General features: G+C 39.4%; 1 protein-coding gene across 1 annotated transcript in view; it reads right to left on the minus strand.

Annotated features, from left to right (window-relative positions):
* Window positions 1-4,467: 4,467 nt before the first annotated feature.
* The window catches only part of IFT74 (intraflagellar transport 74), a 131,199-nt gene continuing 112,583 nt past the window's right edge, over window positions 4,468-23,083 (minus strand). The window contains 3 exon segments of the mRNA NM_001133674.2: window positions 4,468-5,682; window positions 14,251-14,372; window positions 21,737-21,782. The gene's annotated coding sequence lies outside the window, so the exon portion shown is untranslated.

The raw sequence follows: 23,083 nt of genomic DNA on the forward strand, positions 1-23,083 counted from the left end.
TTCATTTGGCCATGGACTAATCAGATTTTTTCCTGTTGATCTGCAGGCTAGAGGTTTCACAGTTTTAAGTCTTTTGCATTTTGAATAGTTTCCTTTTAGTCAATTTTTTTTTTTTTGCCTTTTTTTGGTTGTTGTTGTTGTTGTTTTGTTTGTTGGATTGTTGGAGACGTAGTCTCGCGCTGTCACCCAAGCTGGAGTGCAATGGCATGATCTCGGCTCACTGCAACCTCTGCCTCCTGGGTTCAAGCGATTCTCCTGCCTCAGCCTCCTGAGTAGCTGGGATTACAGGTGCCTGCCACCATGCCTGGCTAATTTTTGCATTTTTAGTAGAGACGGGGTTTCACCATGTTGGTCAGGCTTGTCTCCTGACCTCGTGATCCGCCTGCCTTGGCCTCCCAAAGTGTTGGGATTACAGGTGTGAGCCACTGCACCTGGCCCAATTTTTATTTTGTATCACATTTTTAAAGTAAGTGTGCAGATTAAGTATGTTAATATTTTTACTTATTTTATATCTACTATGTACAGGACTAATATTTCTTAATGGAAATTACTAATGAAGAAATTTTAAAAAGCTAACTAGCCTCTATTAGTGTTCTTATTCACAGGAATGGCCTGATAAACATGTTTTATGAAGTGTTTTTTTCATTCCAACTTGTAAATCATGGTATTTTATTCTGCTCCCTATAAAGATGTACTGTTAAATAGCAGTGAATTGAGCAATCAACTCTGCTAAGACTTCTTACGCACTTGTTTAAGGACTTGATAGCATCATCGGTATATCACAAAAAGCCCTTGTTGTTGGAACTCTCTCCCCTTCCTCCACTCCCTACCACAGAAAAGTAGTGAAAAATGTTTAAGTGGTATTTATCAGCATGCTGCACACCACAAAACATTTTGCCAAAGAGAAAAAGCAGCCAATGAGCTTGGAAGGAAAAGTGTGTAACAGCAAAACAATTGTGTATTCCTAAGATGATCAGACATCCTGTTTTAGGACAGCACTATTATGGAGAGGAAAGTCACTATTGATGAAAGTGAACTTGGAAAGATTTGTATTTCCGTATTGTTCCTTCTTCGAGCCTCCTGCCCCTGCTCCAATCCCCTACTGAATTCCACTTTCTAATAACAGTAATTTTAAAGGAGGGCATATCCCAATGGAATGCTTCTTTGTTTAGAACTTCCTTACCAGAAATTTACTGTTTTCTCTTTTTTAAAAGATGTTACATTTATTGCTACATAACTGTTGTACACAAGTGACATTTTCTATAAAAGTGACCTAAAATGTTTTTATATTTCCTGCTGTTAATGGAAAAGATTCATCAATATCTATTAAAATGTAAAATGCACATGTCCTCCAGTCTAGTAATCCTATTCCTGTGAATCTATCCCAAAGAAGTAAACACATCAGTAAAGACATACAAGGATATTTATTGTAGTAGTGTCTGCATTGCCAAAAAATGGAAACAAAATCAACAACTGAGGGATTGCTGAATAGATAATGCTACCACTAATCATGGAATATTGTGCTGCCATCAAAAATACGAATTCAAGGCCAGGCACGGTGGCTCACGCCTGTAATCCCAGCACTTTGGGAGGCCGAGGTGGGTGGATCACGAGGTCAGGAGATCGAGACCATCCTGGCTAACACGGTGAAACCCTGTCTCTAGTAAAAATACAAAAAATTAGCCAGGTGTGGTGGTGGGCGCCTGTAGTCCCAGCTACTCAGGAGGCTGAGGCAGGAGAATGCCATGAACCCAGGAGGCAGAGCTTGCAGTGAGCCGAGATCGCGCCACTGCACTCCAGCCTGGGCAACACAGCAAGACTCCATCTCAAAAAAAAAAAAAAAAAAAAATATATGTATATATATATATATATATGAATTCAACTTTATACCCAAATGATTTGGATGTATTTCCCCCAGTTAATCTTCAGTGAGAAAAGCAACCTGCTTTATAATATGGCCCCATTTTTAAAATTAATGATTTTTAAAACCCTGTATTTGCAATATATGTAACTATATGTATGAATAGTTCTGCATAGAATTACATAAATCAAGAGTAAAAATGTAAGGATACATACTAGGCTGTTAACATGAATTACCATGGGAATGGGATGTAAGGAGGTTGAAGTGGGGAGAGACGAGATGAGATTTTTAAAAATTCATTACGAAAGCAGGTATATAATCACATTTATGTATTATCTACAATTATATACAAAGTCTTAAAGATAGGAACATTTTTAAAAACAAAAGGCTTAGGCAACAATACCTGAAATTTGTCCAAGTCTATAATAATTATCAATGGCAACTGGAAATCAAAATAGCAAGTACATCATCTGAGTCTATTTGTTCTTATAGTGAAAAGGCACTCCTTAATACATTATAGCCATAATGCAATGTGTAAATGCCATTAAAATTTTAAATTGCTGCATTGACATTATATAATATCTGAGAATGTATAATAACTTCCATTTGATAGTACTAACTGCTACCATTTTTGAACACTTTGGTGTTGGGCATTGTGAAGATGCTTTAATACATTAGGTCATTTAATCCCTATGGTTTGCTATGAAAGAGACATAATTTTTCTTATTTTGTAGTTGTTGAAATTGAGAATTAGACAAGGTAGGTGATCTAAGTTTATCTGGCTAACAAGTAGAAGACACAGGGTTAAAGCCCAGTTGGTCTGACTCCACAATCCATGCTATTAGCCAGTATTCTACATGCACTCCCATTGTTCTGAAACCCAGATTTGCTGTTTTGTAACCTTTTCTTCTCCTGCAAAGGTTGTTGTGAGATATCTCAATCCTCTTAGCTGAGGTAAGCCTGACTCTGGGACTCATAGGATGTGCAGTATATTTAGAAAGGAGGAAACCCCATTAAGAAAAACTCTATGATATGTGCTACTTCTGTGCTTTGATCACTCTCAGAATCAGAATCTTGACTATCCAATACACGGTATAAGTTTCTTAAGTTAGAATTTTATCACGGTAACAAAAATAATCATTCATTTATCCAACAAATATTTGTTGAATACCCGCCACGTGCAAAGCATTATTCTAGGGACTGTTGGGAATGATAGGTTCATCCTCCATTATATTCCAAGATATACTACAAACTATACAGGATTTATAGTAAGGTTACTGTTTATTTTATTATTATTATTTTTTTGAGACGGAGGAGTCTCACTCTGTCACCCAGACTGGAGTGCAATGGCGCAATCTAGGCTCACTGCAAGCTCTGCCTCCCGGGTTCACGCCATTCTCCTGCTTCAGCCTCCCGAGTAGCTGGGACTACAGGCGCTCGCCACTTCGCTTGGCTAATTTTTTGTATTTTTAGTAGAGACGGGGTTTCACCGTCTTAGCCAGGATGGTCTCAATTTCCTGACCTTGTGGTCCGCCCGCCTCGGCCTCCCAAAGTGCTGGGATTACAGGCGTGAGCCACCGCGCCCGACTGGTTACTGTTTAATTTTAACAAAAACTTAGTACTATTATCTAATTTGTTTTTAAATGTCACTTTGATTAAAAATTTCAAATAACAAATAATATCTTATTTTAGGTTGGTGCAAAAGTAATTGTTGTTTTTGCCATTAAAAGTAATTGCAAAAATCCCTTTAAATTTCTGTAAAGTGAAAAGATAAGGCTTAGACTAAGAGAAGATACTTGCAACATAAAACTTCCAAAAGACAAATAATAAAATAGAAAATGGGCAATAGATACGAAGAAGATAATTCATAAAAGAATGTCTAATTGTCATATGATCTCATTAGTCATCACAGAAATCCCATTAAAGCAACAATTAGAAAAAATTTAAAGTTTGAAAATACTGAATCCAGGATTCATAACTGGTGAGAGTGTAAGTCAGCACAACCTCTTTGGGAAGATCTAATTGAAAATGTGCATTCCTTATGATCTTGCAATTCTATATCTAGGTAATGAAAGTTGTATACATGTGCACAAAAAGTCACCAGTGAGCTCACTGGGGCATTGTAGTAGAGAAAAACGTAAAGCAACTAAACATCAATCTGTAAGACAATTGAAATAATAATGATGTATTCACACAGTGGAATATAATACACAACAATTAAAATGGAAAAACAGGATCTATAAGAATCAACAGGGATAGCCTTCAATTAAGTAATGTTCAATGGAATAAAGAAGGTAGAGAATGATACCATTTATGTAATTTTTTAAGGATATAAAACCATTCCATATTTTCCTTGTAAACACATATATTATATAGAATAAAAGTATAAAAACAGCCTGGAAGGATAAACACCAAATTTAAGGTGGTGACTAGTTCTAGACTATGGGAATGAGGAAGAGAACAAAAAGGACATCACCGTATTTGTAATGTCCATTTCTGTTATCATATTTGTAATACCATTCATATGTAAACACAAATTATTAACAATTTGTAAACTCTAGGTAGTGAAAACACTCATGTTTATTGTAAAATTATTTGTATTTACTGAACTTTCAATATTCTTTAATAAAATCAAAAGTATTACTGTGACTGCTCTTGAAGAATGGATTGCAGAGAGGCAAGAGATCAATTCAGGTCCAAGTATAACATGATGGTGGCTTGGATTAGCATTACAATAATGAAATGGAAAAAAATTGACTGATTAAGTGATTTTCTGTAGGTAAAATTTTAGAAGATGCTGATGAACGGAATGTAAGGGGTAAGGAGAGAAAGGAAAGAAGGATATCTCTGAATTCTAAATCATTTTTTGTACACAGATTTATTTTCTGCTTGGAGTCTGATCTTGTAAATAGTTCCTCAGTTGAGTAAAAACATGGATAGTATGAAACTATCTGTATAGTTCCATTAAATGTCATTCAAAAAAAGTCACTTGGAACAATTACTGGTTAATAACTTCAGGCATAAATGTAAGAAAATTATACTTCCACATCTTGTTGAAAAGTGCTTTATCCACAAATAATGCAAAGGGAACATACTAACAGGGCTTGGGTATTACTGGTCGTATTTCTAGTTAACCATGCTTTTTTATTCCCTGGAGTTCAACCTTCTTTTCTGTTTGGCCAGAACATGGCATGCAGGTAGGCTAGAGGTGGATAATAGGGACAGAGGCTGGAGAATGGCAGTAATATTCATTTATGCCTTCTTTAGAAAGTGATTGTGAGAAACACATTCACCCTTCCAAACTCAAAGAATGGACTGGGAGACACAAAGAACAGTGGAAGCAAGAATTTGCATGGCGGTCTTGCAAGATTGGGTGTCTGGTAGGCAGGCACACCCGGGGCAGTTACAGCACGTAATTTATCTCCTAGCATGCAAGTCCCTCCCCCAGTTCCTCATTGGTCAAGTACTATCGGGTTACAATCTTTCCAGACAAAGCCTAAGTTTTATTATCCCCCTTATAAGGTTATACCCACCCATCCCCTTCCCAGCTTAAGTTTTGATTTCCTAATAACAAAACTTTCTTCCCTTTTATGGGCTGACCCCTCCTTTACAGTCTGTTCGCTTATCGTGACTTTCCAGGTGCATGAACTGTGTGGTTTTTTACATCCTTAGGCTGGCTGCCAGTACTTAGATTTATCATGCCTTGAAAATGGACCATTTAAAATGTTTTTTTCACAGTGATTATCCCATAAAATTTGAGAAAATTGATGTGAAATGAAATGGCAGGCCTTGAGGAATCCCTGGAGGTTTCACTTGAATACCTGAGGAAAAAACATTTTACAGTTAGTAAAGGGTTCATGAACCTGGAGGTTGGGTTTATGAAGGGACACTTGATTTAGTTTTCCAGAATCAGCTAGTATTTGCGCTTCCCACAGAAAATGTATCTTTATATAAAATTGCGTGATGTGTTTATTGTCCATGTCTCCCATTAGAATGTAAATTCCAAGTGGGTGGGCATTTTTATTGGTCTTGATCACGTCTTTTTTTTTTTTTTTGAGACGGAGTTTTGCTAAGTCGCCCAGGCTGGAGTGCAATGGCACGATCTCGGCTCACCGCAATCTCCACCTCCCAGATTCAAGTGATTCTCCTGCCTCCGCCTTCCAAGCACCTGGAATTACAGGCATCCGCCATCATGCCTGACAAATTTTTGTATCTTTAGTAGAGACGGGGTTTTACCATGTTGGCCAGGCTGGTCTTGAACTCCTGACCTCAGTTGATCCACCACCTCGGCCTGCCAAAGTGCTGGGATTACAGGTGTGAGCCACAGCACCTGGCCGTGGTCACTTCTTTATTCAATAAGTTTTAGTTAAATGAATTTGATAAATGGAAAGTTTTACTTGCTGATACTTTGTACTCTTTATAGTACAAACATATTTTGTTTTACCCACATGATGAACTTTACATCGTTAGTGCTTCCTGTTATTGGCAATGGGATTATGATAAGTATGCGGATGAAAACTATAGCTGGTGAAAAAAAATAACTGCAGAGGGTTGAGGCATATGTTGCGTTCATGCTCTGCAATGCTTGCTGTATTAGTTTTGTATTGCTGCTGTGATAAAATACCACACATTCCATGACTTAAAGCAGCACAAATTTATTATTTTACAGTTCTGGAAGTCAGAAGTCTGAAATGTGTCTTAGGGTAAAATCCATCTAGAGGCTCTAGGGGAAGATCTCTTTCCTGGCCTTTTTTGGCTTTTAGAGACTGCTGCAATTCTTGACTCACATCCCCTTTCTCCATCTTCAAAGAGCATTACTCCAACCTCTACTTCTGTTGGCATAGCTCCTCTCTCTGACTCCGGCCCCCTTGTCTCCCTCTTATAAGGATATTTGTAATTATATTTTGCCAATCTGGATAATCCAGAATAATCTCTCCATCTCAAGATCCTTAAGTTAATCACATTTGTAGTCTGTCTTGCGATGGAAGGTAACATATTTGCAGGTTCTAGGGATTTGGATGTGAACATTTTTTGAAGCGGGAAATGTTCACATCCAAATCCCTAGAACATGCAAATATGTTGTCTTCCATGGCTATTCTAGTCTACCACCACCATTTAGAAATTTCACTTGCATTGAAATTTTCACTCTTTGCTCATCCACTACTGTTGCTTCAATGGCAAAAATACTGAAAAATTCTGAAAATTTAGAGGCACACAGCAGAGTTTCACCCTGAATCAAAAAAATTTATTCCTATCTCAGCTGAGAAGTTCCTCATTATATTGATAATAAATGGGAGGAAGGGAGAACATTATGTCTTTTATCAACTATTTTAAAAGATTGAAATATAAGTTACAAACAATAATTGTCAAGTTGTAAGGCAGGTTTGCACCTCACCTGGCATTTCTTACCTTCTAAACATGCTGAAATTTTCTTTTCAGTTACATTCAAATGTGTGTTGTGCTTCAAAGCAGCAAACTTGGTAGGGCAGGCTTTTAATCACAAGGATGTTGCTTTTATTCTCAACATTTTTATAGCTTCTTTTTTTGAATTGTCTTTAGAGACAGTTCACTAGACACACAGGAAAACATGGCTCATTATTTTAAGGTCACAAGGTACTTTGCTTGCTCTGTCTTCTTCCCTTCCCCATTGTTTTAGTCTAGTTAGCCTCATCTCCACTCCTTCCTCTGCTGATATTAGTGCCAGAGATCTGTGAGGTTGAGAGGAAGGCCTGGGGAGCCCAGAGTGTAGCTGGGAAGGGAGCAGGAAGAGCCTCACAAAGGGCTTACAAGGTAACAAACTCTAATGTACATTTGTGTGATCCAGTTCATTTTACATACTATTAATAAGTTGCTTGAGCATCAAAATCATGTCATTAAAATAAATATGTATTGAGAACTGTATGTAATTTAATCTAAACTTTTATTAGCTCCCAATGTAAATATTATCTTAAATAAAAAGGTATACTCAAACAGACTTTTTGATGTACTGCTTTTTAACAGGGGAGGTGGGATCAGTAAAGGAGAGACTGGAAAAATGTTGGAAATTTTCTGTACTGACTCTTCTCAAAGTATGTTTCAGTTTAGAGATTTTCTTAGAACAGCTCTATGATTTGAAGCTTTTCATCTTCAGTAATGAAAGTTTACTAGTTAGGTAGGTACACAGATAAATTTAAAACATTTTAATAATGGCATCATATGAAATATTTATACCATACAATACAGGCTACAAATATTTTTGAATACTGGAGTTATTAAATGTAAACACAATTTACAAACCTTCTGATATTTCCAGTTTTTGAATTTACAAAATATTTGGCCAGATTCTTTCAGAGGCCCCATTCAGAAGAAAGTTTCTAAAATATTTGATATCTATATCTATATATATATACAGACATATAATATTTTCCTCATAAACCAATATTACTAGTCAATAAAATATATTTGTTATATATATACAGACATATAATATTTTCCTCATAAACCAATTAAGATTACTATTTAATAAAATATGTCCGGCCAGGCGCAGTGGCTCACACCTGTAATCCCAGCACTTTGGGAGGCCAAGGTGGGCAGATCACAAGGTCAGGAGATTGAGACCATTCTGCCTAACACAGTGAAACCTTTCTCTACTAAAAATACAAAAAATTAGCCAGGTGTGGTGGTGGGCGCCTGTAGTCCCAGCCACTTGGGAGGCTGAGGCAGGAGAATGGCGTGAACCCGAGAGGCGGAGCTTGCAGTGAGCCGAGATCGTGCTACTGCATTCCAGCCTGGGTGACAGAGCGAGACTCCGTCTCAAAACATAAATAAATAAATAAATAAATAAATAAATAAATAAATAAATAAAATAAAATATGTCCATAACTGAAGAGTAATCAAACGAAGTGCAATGATAAGTCCTATTTTAGGCTCTAATTTCACATAAGAAAATTGTTTTTTTCTTTTTCCTTACAGGACAGATATCCTCTATTTAACAAAACTGCCTACAGCCTAGTTAGTTGCTGCTCTCACTGTGTCTTTCAGAATAACCTATTTTGGTCTGAAAGTCATCAGAAAACTTGAAATAAGTGAACCATGTAACAAGAGCTTATAGAAAAATAAAGAAACTGTATTAGGCCATTCTTGCATTGCTATAAAGAAATACCTGGCCGGGCGTGGTGGCTCGCGCCTGTATTCTCAGCACTTTGGGAGGCCAAGGTGGGCAGATCACAAGCTCAACAGTTCGAGAACAGCCTGGCCAACATGGTGAAACCCCGTCCCTACTAAGAATACAAAAATTAGCAGGTCATGCTGGCGCATGCCTGTAATCCCTGCTACTCGGGAGGCTGAGGCAAGAGAATTGCTTGAACCCAGGAGGCAGCTGCAGTGAGCCAAGATCACGTAACTGCACTCCAGCCTGGGTGACAGAGCAATACTCCGTCTCAAAAAAAAAAAAAAAAAAATCTGAGATGGGGTAATTTATAAAGAAAAAAGGTATAATTGGCTCACAGTTCTGCTGGCTTTACTGGAAGCATGGTGCTGCTCAGCATCCGGGAAAGCCTCAGGAAACTTACAATCATGGTGGAAGGCAAAGGTGGGGCAGGTGCTTCATAAGGCAAAAGCTGGAGCAAGCAAGGGGGTAGGGAAGGGAGGTGCCAGATACTTTTAAATGACCAGGTCTTGTGAGATCTCAGAGGGAGAGCTCACTTATCACCAAGGGGATGGCCCAAGACATTTGCAAGGAATCTACCTCCATCACCCAACTATCTCCCACCAAGCTCCGCCTCCAACATTTGGGATTACAATTCAACACGAGATGTGGGCAGGGACGCAAAGCCAAACTATGTCAAAAACAAACAAAAAAAAGTTGCTCTTCTGCTTCCTTTGATGGCTCATCCCCTTCCTATAATAAGAATAAAAAGCTCTAAATTCTAAATCCACACTGTCCCACATGCAGCCAATCTCTGTATGTGAACATCAAGCACTTAAGTGTGTGTAGTGTGAACTGAAATGTGCTGCAGGTGTAAAATACACATCAGATCTCAAAGACTTAGAATGAAAGAAGAATGTAGGGGCAGTTGGCAAGACGGCTGACTAGAAGCAGCTAGTATACATGGCTCTCACCGAGAGGAACAGAAAGGGCTAGTAAATACGTTCAACTGAAACATCCAGATACTTGTATTGGCATTAATCAAGGGAACAACTCAACCCACAGAGAATGAAGAAAAGCAAGACAGGATAATGGCCACCTGGGGGCAACATGAAGACAGGGTATCCTCCTCTGCCCAGGGAAGTGGTAAGTGAATGAGCAACCCTGGGAAACCATGCTTCTCCTACAGATCTTTGCAACCCTTGGGTCAGATCTCCTTGTGAACCCACTCCACCAGGGCCTTCTGTCTTCAGTCTGACAGACAGAGTTACATGGAATCTTGGCAGAGCAGCCACTCAGGCATGTGTGGAGACCCTGGAGGCTTAGATACTTGAGCTTTCTGTCAAAAGTAGCTGCAGCTCTGGCAAAGAGGGAGGTTAGTCTCTTGTACACACCCCTAGGAAAGAGGCTGAATCCAGGGGGCTGAGCAGCAGCAGGCCACAGGCCCCATTTTCATGGCACCTCACAAGATAAGACCTATTGGCTTGGAATTCCAGCCAGCTACCACTAGCAGCATTGCACCTCCCTAAGAAGGAGTTTCCAGGGGGAGGGGTGGGCCACCATCTTTGCTGTTCAGGCACCTTAGCTGTTCTAGCCTTCAGGCTTTGGAGTGTCTGAGCCAACCCGGGGCAGAAGGGGATCCCCCAGCACAGCAGAGCTGCTCTACCAAAACATGGACAGACTGCTGCTTTAACTGGGTGGCCAATCCCTTTCCTCCCCGCTGGGCAGGACCTCCCAACAGGGGCCTCCAGTTACCCCCGACCCAAGCTCTCTAGCTGACAGAGATCTGAATCCCCCCGGCACAGCACTCCCAGAGGGTGGGGCAAGTGTATTAGTCCATTTTCACACTGCTGATAAAGACTTACCCAAGACTGAGCAATTTACAAAAGAAAGAGGTTAAATTGGACTTACAGTTCCATGTGGCTGAGGAAGCCTCACAGTCATGGTGGAAGGCAAGGAAGAGCAAGTCACATCTTATGTGGATGGCAGAAGGCAAAAAATGAGAGAGCTTCTGCAGGAGAAAGCCTCTTTCTAAAACCATCAGATCTTGTGAGACTTACTCACTATCACGAGAAAAGCACGGGAAAGACTTGCTCTCATGATTCAATTACCTCCCACCAGGTCCTTCCCACAACACATGGGAATTCAAGATGACATGTGGGTGGGGACACAACCAAACCACATCAGCAAGCCACCATCTTTGCTGTTTGGGCAACTTAGCCATTCCAGCCTTTGGGCTTTGGAGTGTCTGAGGTGACTGGGGGCTGAAATGAACCCCCCAGGACAGCATGACTGCTCTACCAAAATGTGGCCAGAGTGCTTTTTTAAGCAGGTCCTGATCCCGTTCCTCCTCACTGGACAAGACCTCCCAATCAGGGTCTCCAGCCACTTCCTACAGGCGCCTTTGGGCTGACGAAAGGTCTGTATCTATCTGGGACAAAGCTCCTAGAGAGGACAGGCTGCCATCTCTGCTGTTTTGCAGCCTTCGCTGGTGAGACCCACAGGTTCTGGAAAATCTGAGGTGACTAGGGACTGGAGTAGGCCCCAAGCATACTGCAGAAGCTCTACAGAAAGTGGCCAGACTGTTGTGTAGGGGCCCATTCCCGTATGTCCTCATCAGGCAGGTCCTCCAGGCCTGGGCCTCCAGCCATCCCCTGCCACAGCTATCAAACCAGTACCAACTCAGCAACTCCATGGACAGAGCCTCCAGGGCAACTGAAAGCCTCTCTGCCACTGCCTCTACAGTGGAACTGCCCTTGTCACCATTGGACTAATGAAGGAGCAAAGACCCTAAGTGCCTTATCCACACCTCCAACAAGCTGCAGTTGACCCAAGGAGAGGAGGCTAGCCTGTTCCCATGGGTCCCACACATGCCCCACAGTTCATCACCAGACAGGGAACACCTGGCTTGGGCCCTGTACAAACGCTACATGTTGGGCTGATTGCACTGAATGATTGTTGACCTATATCCCTCTGGGGTGGAGCCCCCATGAGTCAAGCAAATGACCCTTGGCACAACCACTACTAAGATCTCTTCCTCTTCTGCCTCTAAGCTGGGGAAGGAACATAAACACTGAGATCACCCCAGACTGGCAGTGGGCAGCCCAGGAGTGCCAAGTTGTGAACTACAGCCAGCATTCAAGGGGGAGTGGAACTCACACTTTCAGAGCACTGAGAGGGAACACAGCTGTAACTGTGAGGAAACACAGGGAAACCACACAATTGAGCAAGAGTCAACCAACTGACCAATAAGCCTAAGTGTCACCTACTGGATCACACCCCAAAGTTTCAATACCAAAAATACCTTATTAACATATTTCCCTCTGAAACCAAAGATAAGAAGTCAGCTTCAAATAAAAAGCATAGCTACACAAAGCCTCAGTCCTGTGAAAACATCCAGAAAAGAAGTCTATTGGCTGTACTCTATCTACACTGCAGTTAAGGGAACACCCACACACAGAGGTGAGAAAGAACCAACACAAGAACTCTGGTGACTCAAATGGCCAGGGTGTCACATATTCTCCAAATGGCCAAGCCAGTTCTCCAAGAGTTCTTAAGCAGGCCGAACTGGCTGAAATGACAGAAATAGAATTCAGAACATGGATAGGAACAAAGATCATTGAGATTCAGGAGGATGGCAAAACCCAATCCAAGGAAAATAAGCATCACAATAAAGTGATACAGGAGCTGAAGGACAAAATAGTTGGTACAAAAAAGAACATAATGGGTCTGACAGAGCTTAATAACACAAGAATTTTGCAATGCAATCACAACTACAAACAGCAGAACACACCAAGCTAAGGAAAGAATCTCAGAACTTGAAGATCAGTTCTCTGAAATAAGACAGTCAGACAAAAATAAGGAAAAAAGGACAAAAAAGAAAGAACAAAACCTCTGAGAGGTATGGGATTATGTAAATAGGCCAAATCTATGAATCACTGGCATCCCTGAAAGGCAGGGGGAGAAAGCAAACAACTTGGAAAATATATTTCAGGATATCATCCATGAAAACTTCCTCAACGTTGCTACAGAGGCCAACAGTCAAATTCAGGAAATACAGACAACTCCTGCAAGATTCTACACAAGAAAATCATCCCCCAGGAAAATCTGACATAATCATCAGATTTTCCATGGTCGAAATTAAAAATATTAAAGGCAACTGGAGAGAAAGGGCAGGTCACCTACAAACTGATTCCCATCAGGCTAACAGCAGACCTCTCAGCTGAAACCCTACAAGCCAGAAGAGACTGGGAGACTATTTTCAACATTCTTAAAGAAAAAAAATTTCAACCAAGAATTTCATATCCAGCTGTACTAGTCCATTTTCATGCTGCTAATAAAGACAAACCCAAGACTGGGCAATTTACAAACAAAGAGGTTTAGGCTGGGCGTGGTGGCTCACGCCTGTAATCCCAGCACTTTGGGAGGCCAAGGTGGGCGGATCACGAGGTCAGGAGATCGAGACCATCCTGGCTAACATGGTGAAACCCCGTCTCTACTAAAAATACAAAAAATTAGCGAGGCCCGGTGGCGGGGGCCTGTAGTCCCAGCTACTCGGGAGGCTGAGGCAGGAGAATGTCGCGAACCCAGGAGGCAGAGCTTGCAGTGAGCCAAGATAGCGCCACTCCAGTCCAGCCTGGGCGAAAGAGCGAGACTCCTTCTCAAAAAAAAAAGAGGTTTAATGGACTCACAGTTCCACATGTCTAGTGAGGCCTCACAATCATGGTGGAAGGTGAAAGGCATCTCACATGGTGGCAGACAAGAGAGAGGAAGAAGTGAAAGCAAAAACTCCTTAGAAAACCATCAGATCTGGTGAGACTTATTTACTACCATGAGAACAGTATGGGGGAAACTACCCCCACGATTCAATGATCTCCCACTGGGTCCCTCCCATAACTCATGGGAATTATGGGAGTATAATTCAAGATGAGATTTCAGAGGGGACACAGAGCCAAACCATATCATTCTGCCCCGGGCCCTCCCAAATCTCATGTCCTTATATTTCAAAACTAATCATGCCTTCCCAACAGTCCCCCAAAGTCTTAACTCATTTCAGCATTAACTGAAAAGTCCACAGTCCAAAGTTTAAAGTTTAAAATTTACAGATTTGGCCTGGACACGGTGGCTCACTCCTGTAATCCCAGCACTTTGGGAAGGCAAGGTGGGCAGATCATTTGAGGTCAGGAGCTCAAGTCTGGCCAACATGGCAAAACTCCATCTCTACTAAAAATACAAAAAATTACCTGGGCCTGGTGGCACTCACCTGTAATCCCAGCTACACGAGGGGCTGAGGCAGGAGAATCACTTGAACCTGGGAGGTGGAGGTTGCAGTGAGCCAAGATCGTGCCATTGCACTCCAGGCTGGGTGACAGATTGAGACTCCATCTCAAAAAACAAAAATTACATATTTGGCTCACATTTGTAGCTAATATTGCACAGCACTATCTAAATCATAAGGGCAATATTTTTTCCCATACAATCAGATAGCTTCACTACCAAGTAGATATGTTTAAATGAGTTGCAGTATACTTACGCATTAAAATATCTTTAATTCAAAATATTTTAAAAGCATTATCTATTTAATCAGCATCTCATTCTGAAGAAGTAGATCATTATGTCCCCCCATGTTCCAAAGGCAGCACACAGAGATTTAAATGACTAACAACTATAGAAGTTGTACAGGTGCTCTGAGTCTATAGCTAGATTAAATTACAATGCCTTCAATTTTACTTTTCTTTTTTTTTTCTTCTTTTTTCTTTTTTTTTTTTTGACACGCCATCTCGCTCTGTTGCCAGGCTGGAGTGCGGTGGCATGATCTCGGCTCAATGCAACCTCCGCCTCCTGGGTTCAAGCGATTGTCCTGCCTCAGGCTCCAGAGTAGCTAGGACTACAGGTGTGCACCACGACGCCCAGCTAATTTTTTTAATTTTTAGTAGAGATGGCGTTTCACCATGTTGGCCAGGATGGTTTTGATCTCTTGACCTCGTGATCCACCTGCCTTGGCCTCCCAAAGTGTTGGGATTACAGGCGTGAGCCACCGCACCCAGCCTCATTTTACTTTTCTTTGTATACTTCCTTTAGAGAAGCAATGGCCATTTTATTTAAAAAACAAAACAAAACAAAAGGTTTGTCTAGAAAAAAGCAAATCATTGATCCTAGGAAAAAGGCTTAACATATGTGAGCTTAAATGATGAATCTCAACAGATTTTCCCTCAACCACAGTAAAAGACGAGAAAAACCTGAATCAATTGCTGCAGTTGGCAAAAGCGTTATAACAGAAAAGCTATCAAAATTCTCACGAATTCCGGTACTCCACAAATAACTCTTTCTGAATTATGTTTACAGAAGGGCAAGTTGGTTGGTTTTCACCAATAAATGTGGTCATCTCCCTCTTTTTCTCTCTCTCTCCATATTTATATATGATACTATATATCATATATAGCTATCCATATATTCATATATATGTGTCTATATTTTATATATATCCATCCATCCATCCATCGCCAGAGAAACGAAACCTGGACTGTTTTTAATAAGCTTCAAAAAGTTCCCTTTTCCCACAGCTAATGTTATACTCAATGGTGAAAAGCTTTTCCTCTAAGAGATCAGGAACACAGCAAGGATGCTCACTCTCATCACTTCTGTTCAACACAGTACTGGAAGTCTTAGCCAGAGTAATTAGGCAAAATAAAAATAAAAATAAAAAGGCATCAATATAGAAAAAGAAGAAATTCAAGGAGTGTCTCTGTTTACTGATGACATGACTTATATATAGAAAACCCTAATTCTCTACAGCTAGTGACAAAATAGAAGCCTATGGAAAATAAGTAGTCTGATCAAATTTTCATTACATAGTTATCCCAATCACAAAGTCACTATCACAATTTGAGATTTGCCTGAGAAATAGGGATCTTTAAGATGATTCCAATAGCCATGGGGTCCCATCATAACCCTGGAAATAGACTCAGGGAAACTGAATGACTTGCTCAAAGTCCTCCAGCTAGCAGGCAAAAGAGGTGCTTCAGATTCAAACTCCTGTGCCCTTTCATATGCTACATTTCCTTGATACAGTAGCCCCCCTTAGCTTCGGTTTTGCTTTCCATGGTTCCAGTTACCCAAGGTCAACTGCAGTCCAAAAACATTACACGGAAAATCTCAGAAATAAACAATTCACAGGTTTTACTTTGTGCACCGTTATGAGTAGCATAATGAAATATTGCACCATCCCACTCCTTCCCACCCAGGACATGAATCATCCCTTTGTCCAGTGTACCCATGCTGTAGACCTGACCCTCTTGTTAGACACTTCAGTAGCCTCCTCAATTATCCAATTCACTGTCTTATGACAGTGCTTGTGTTCAAACTGCCTTTGTTCTACTTAATAATGGCCCCCAAACACAAGAGTAGTGATGCTGGCAATTCAGATATGTCAAAGAAAAGCCACAAAGTGTTTCCTTTAAGTGAAAAGGTGAAAGTTCTCGAAAAAAAAAATTGTATGCTCACATCTACTGTAAGAATGAATCTTCTATGCATGAAATTGTGAAAAAGAAAAGAAATTCATGATAGTTTTGCTGTCACACCTCATACTGCAAAAGTTATGGCCAGTGTGTAATAAGTGCTTGGTTAAGATGAAAGAGGCCGAAAATATCTAATAATCTGATTTTAAAATGGGCAAAAGATCTGAATAGACATTTTCTCAAAAGAAGACATACAAATAGCCAACGAGTATATGAAAAAATGCTCAACATCAGAGAAATGCAAATCAAAGCTACAATGAGACAACATCTCACCCCAGTAAAAATTTATCCAAAATACAGGCAATAACAAATGCTGGAGAGGATGTGCAGAAAAGTGAACCCTCATGCACTGTTGGTGGGAATGTAAATTAGTACAGACACTATGGAGAACAGTATGGACGTACCACAAAAAAACTAAAAATAGAAGTACCATATGATACAGCAATCCCATTGCTAGGTAACCCCCCAAAAATGAAATCAGTGTTTCAAAGAGGTATCTAAATACCCATGTTTATTGCAGCACTATTAACAATAGACAAGATTTGGAAGAAACCTAAGTGTCTGTTAACAGATGAATGAATAAAGAAAATGTGGTACCTATACGCAATGGAGTACTATTCAGCCATAAAACACAATGAAATCCTGTCATTTGCAACAACATGGATGGAACCAGAGGTCATTATATTAAGTGAAATAAGCAAGGCACAGAAAGATAAACTTTGCATATTCTCACTCATTTGTGGTAGCTAAAAATTAAAACAACTGAACTCATGAAAATAGAGTAGAATGATGGTTACCATAAGTTGGGAAGGGTAGTGAGGGGAGCAGGGGTGGGAAATGGGGACGGTTGATGGATATAAAATATGGTTAGAAAGAATGAATAAGACCTACTATTTGATAGCACAACAGGATGACTATAGTCAATAACTTAATTTTACATTTAGTTTTATTTTTTATTTTTGAGACAGAGTCTTGCTCTGTTGCCTGGGCTGGAGGGCAGTGGCGTGATCTTGGCTCACTGCAACCTCCTCCTCCCAGTTTCAAGCAGTTCTCCTGCTTCAGCCTCCCAGGTAGCTGGGATTACAGGTGCCTGCCACCACACCTGGCTAATTTTTTTGTATTTTTAGTAGAGACAGGGTTTCACCGTGTAGGCCAGGCTGGTCTCTATCTCCTGACCTCGTGATCCACCCACCTTGGCCTCCCAAAGTACTGGGATTACAGGCGTGATCCACTGCGCCCAGCCCTGAGAAACTCTTTTTAACAATTCTTTTCATCAACAGGCTTAGCAGGTACTGATGCCGCCTCTCTTAATTCCTAAGACAATTAAGAGCTATGGCATCAGTACCTGCTATGCTTGTGATTATTGGAGATGTGGATGGCAGTGCACAGTGAGGTCATGAAGTATTGCTGGAATTAAATATTTGACAAATCAAAGTGTGTGGTTAGGCAAACCCATATTAGACGTTCAACCTATGTTCAATGAAAAGCTTCCGAACAGAATTTTAAGGTAAATTTCTCAGAGCCTTTTTTGGTTTGGTTTCTGCTGAAGTGGAGCCCTTTAGACATAATACAGTGGCAAGTGATTTTGTAAGAGGCTTGCTTACCTTATTACCTGACGCTCTTCAATTAACTGTTTCTTGAGGTCTTTTATGAACACCTCTTATCTAACTGGCTACCTCAACTGTGCCATAGGAAAAGGAAACAAGGCAGCTGGACTTTTACAGCTTTTATCCCCTTCTCTGACTTTGATATTTCTGGCAGGAGAAGGAAGTGAGCCAAGGAATGACTTGAAGGGGAGAGGCTCCCAGGAAGATAGGACCAGTTTATAGTAAATGTGCATTTGGCCTTCCGATAAAGGCCATTATAAGGGTAAGAGCTCCAGTACACTGCAGGGATGCAGGCTTCATACATCTATCTATTGTTGGCACTTTTGTTATTTCCTCCCAAAGGGATTCTTGCTTTTCTCTAGAGGCTACATAGGAAGTTGAAAAAGCTGGAAAAGCAATTTTCTTTTCCTCTCCTTCTTAACCATTTCCCCTGATCCTCAGACACAAGGTCCCTGCTTTGTCCTTGGCAGGGAGGGACAGGGTTGGGGCTGGCCAAACTCTGAGGCAGCCCTCTCCCCACCCAGTAAACTAAAGTGAGTTCATTTTAACTAGAAACTAATTAAAGACCTAGAAATGCTTTTAACAATGAAGTATATTTTCCTTTGGTTAAAAAAAAAATCAGATTGAGCTTATGGATTTTAACAAATATTTTCACCTTCATGTCAATCTGGACTTCCTCTATTAGAGGGAGTTTATCTACTGAAAATGATAACACAGAGAATGAGATAATATTTCAGTTTGGTTAGTTAGCTCAGCTATTGTCTTCTAATCTTAAATGGCCAATTTAATAATAGTTCTTTCTTCACCCTCTGCCAAAAGTAATTTTAATTGATTAAGTCTGCCTTTCTTACATGGTATTACCATATTGTTATCATGTTAAGAATATTGTTTTACAAAATATTTTGAAAGAAAACAGAATTTTGAAAACCTCATTTTAGTTTTTTTTTTTTTTATTTCTCTTGTAGAAAGCTTTCTGTAGTGTGCCTGAGCCTTTTTTTAGGTAGTAGACAACTCAACTTCTGACTCATGCTTTCTCCAAACCCTCCTGTAGACTGGACTCCCCAGTAAATAAATGGGTATTTCTTTTCCATCCTGTGACATACTTTTTTTTTTTTAGACGGCGTCTCGCTCTGTCACCCAGGCTGGAGTGCAGTTGCACGATCTTGGCTCACTGCAAGCTCCGCCTCCTGGGTTCTCGCCGTTCTCCTGCCTCAGCCTCCCGAGTAGCTGGGACTACAGGCGCCCACCACCACACCCGGCTAATTTTTTGTATTTTTAGTAGAGACGGGGTTTCACCATGTTAGCCAGGATGGTCTCGATCTCCTGACCTCGTGATCCGCCCGCCTTGGCCTCCCAAAGTGCTGGGATTACAGGCGTGAGCCACCGCGCCCGGCCGACATACTTGTTCTTTATGTGCAACCACTTGACTTGCAGGAGGCTAGAGACAATGAACAAACAATATAGCCTTGGTTACTGAGTAGATTATTCCTACACAGGTTATTCCTATTTCTCTTAAAGTTATGCAGTCAGGTTTTCAGAGCAGCAATTCATTATGAGGAAAAATATTGAGGCAGTAAAGTATGATCTAATATATTCTAAAAATTTGCTTTCGATGTATATTACAAAGTTATAATGAATATTTTTAAAGAGATTTTTAAGAATCAGACTTTGTAATTTTTGATATGAAAACATATCTTGCAAATTAAAATATAGCTTCTAATTGCAGTAATGTGGCAGTTTTTTTTAAGTAAAACAAATGAGGTAGTGCACTATCAGCCTGGGTAACACCAGTGTTGGTGAGAGTGCAGGGCAACAATCAGTTTTGCACACTGCTAATAATGACACCTTTCCCAGGACGATTTGTGTCAGACGTCTTGGGTTCTGCATACTCTTTGAACCAATCTTATGAGTTAAGCATTATTATTCCATTTGTAGACGAAGAAACTGAAATTCTGAGACTAACTTTCCAAGTTCATATAACAAATGAGTGGTGAAGCTGGGATTCACATTTCCAGCTATCTGATCTAAAGCTTACATGTAACCTCTATATCATAAATCTCATTCGATAATGTAGGATTTGTTTTTGAAAGTTTTGCACAATGAAATAATATGCAACAACTTAACATGTTGTACAACAGTATATAATGACATGGAAAAATGTGTGCTAAATTACAAATAGCAAATGTAAAATTAAAAACAACATAATTTTAATTTAATTAAAGGTGCATAAATACATAAAACAGATATGTGTGACATAAATATAGATGCATATCTAAAAAGACTGGTGAGATCACAAGTAACTTATTTTCTTCATTTTATTTATCTGTCTTCCTAAATTATCTACCTTTGTATTAAAAATTGTCTTTTTAAAAATGTTTTTCAGTTATCAAACTGTAAACTTGCAATTTTAAGGCATAATCTAATTTCGAAAGATATACAAAAATGAAACACAATATCAATTTAAAAATAGATTACTACAATTCTCTAGTGGTTCATCTTTATTTCTTCTTACTTTAAGTCTAAACATTATAATTTCCCTAAGGTTGTTTACACTGCAATTGTATAGCAAAAGGAAAGAAGTCTAGAGAAACTGAGCAAGGGAACAGCAAAAACCCCTGGAACTACTACTAACTGGCCTTTCATCTCTGGTGTGAATATCATTACTCCATGCTGTAATCCTCTAAGCAGGCACTGAATTTTGTACCTTAAAATGAGACTATAGTATTGTCCAAACGAGGGACTCCACAGGAAAAAGAATATCAAGAACTCATGTTTATTTACTGATAAAAGATCAGGATGGAAAAAACAAAGACTTGCTAACTTTCCCATGTTGATCTTCACTAGTAAAACTGCTCAGCATGTTTGTTCAGTCTGCAGCTTCTTTCCACGTGACTTACAAGGTGTTATTTTAGCATGAATGGAACCCCCTGAGTAATGTGACTGACTCAGGAAGAGCCAGTTCATGCAGCTATTAGCCTCCAGTTCTATCCCAGTAAAGAGAATATTCTTGTTGGATTTGTGGAAAGGCTCTGAGAGGAAGGAAAGGACATTAGTGAGAATTTCCCTCAGATAAAACATGTTTTAATTTAAAGAAATCCTGCTCAATTATTTGCCCCCCACCAATATTATATATGAATAATTTAGGATGGAAATTGAAAGCCCTGCTTTTTGTGAAGAAATTTTTTTCCTGCCAAATTTCCCATTGTTATAATGCAAACACATATATTTAATGGACAGGCCAATCTTCCTCCTACTTTCTTTCTGCGTAAAGATTGGTTCAGTTCTAGAGTCAAGGACTGAAGAGTTTCTACTACATCCTTTCCATGAGTTAAAGTAGTAACTGCATATAGTACTTTATTTGAATTTTATTGCATTTCTAAGTATTAAATGTACATCATAGACAATTTTGAAAATACCAAAAAGCCCAAGAAAGATTACAATCACCCATAATCCCACCACTCAGAAAAAAACCCTTATTACTAATAGTAAAAATTACTAAGTTGGTTATTAGTTTAAAAGGGTGCAGTAAAATGTCAAGAACACTTAAGTAGAAATTAAAAAAAAAAAACTAAGGAAAAAGTAAAGGCATTTAAATTTGCTTTCAAATGAGGAAAACAAAGATTACCTATCCACAAACATGTTTTCCAGATTCCCTTCCTCCTTGGAAGTATCTACGAAATAGAATCAATGTGATTAAGAGACCATAGTAGTCAGTTCTCTTGCCTAAACTCTATGCTCAATCATACCTCTGGTTGTTACTGTATAAAAGATGAACGTTTTTCAGCAGTTGGGTATATCCATAAAGGCTCCTAATCACCAAATTACAGTAATACTTTATGTATGAACGAAGGGCTGGGCAAACTCATCAAAATCTATTACCTGTTTTATCTACTGAATTTCAGATTTCACTCTCTTTAACTGCTAAAAGAGTTTTTTTCCCTTGTGAAATTTAATAAGTACTTTCTGCTACCAATTTCCAATAGAAAACTCCATACAATCACAGCATAAAACAACTGAGGGTGGCTAAAAAGAGACATACTCAGCAGTCATCTGATAAAGGCCAAAGAGCCACCAAAAGGACTTGAGTAGATGAAATTATTTTAGTGTATGAAGTCTATTTGGTGTACAAAGTCTATTTCTTGGAATGACACATCTCATGTGTCCTAGGCTCTGTGAAAGTAAGGGTTTTGTGGACAACTATCTCTGGGAAATGCTTTACAGTATATATTCTTCTTGAGCTTATTATACATTAGCATATTAAGCATTATGAGCAGTCAAGAAAAAATAAAATAATTCACCTTTGTTTCAGACAATGTTTCCCAAACTTCTTTGACCATGAATCCTTTGGAGGCATAACACTATTAATAACTCAAGATGCTCAGGATTTGTGGAACACATTTTATGAATGCCACCTTAATGAATATATTGTCCAGGATCTTCAGCCATATTAGTAATCCAGAGTTCAGCAAACTCAACAATGTTCACTCCTTTATTTAAATGTATATAGACTGAATTTGAATAATTTACCATTATAAATATTTATTTTAAAAAATCAACATATATGAGTAAATTTTAAAGTATGTAAATAATATCTCAATAAAGCTATTTTGGTTTAAGAAATCAATGTGTTGTTTCAGAAATACTGAAAAGTAGAGTTACTTAGTGAACACAATATCAGAGCAAAAATAGGATAGTTTTAAGTAATATTTTATGCTGGCCAAGATGACTCATTCCTGCACGATAAGAGAAGATACATCTACAGTTACTATAATGTCTTCCAGACTCTATGCCTCTCTCCCAATCCTACCTCTTCTAGCTTTTTTCCCCAAATATTCTGGCTAATGCTTATAAATTAATCTATTTAAGTCCTCCTAATAGTACAAGAGAGTAAACGCATACTGCAGGGTGGCAATGAACAGCAGTAGCCATAGTCCATAACAGCCCACTATAAATGTAGTCTTTTACCTAATGT

This window comes from Pongo abelii, chromosome 13, assembly GCF_028885655.2.
Source record: "Pongo abelii isolate AG06213 chromosome 13, NHGRI_mPonAbe1-v2.0_pri, whole genome shotgun sequence".
In the NCBI taxonomy this organism is placed as follows: Eukaryota; Metazoa; Chordata; class Mammalia; order Primates; family Hominidae; genus Pongo; species Pongo abelii.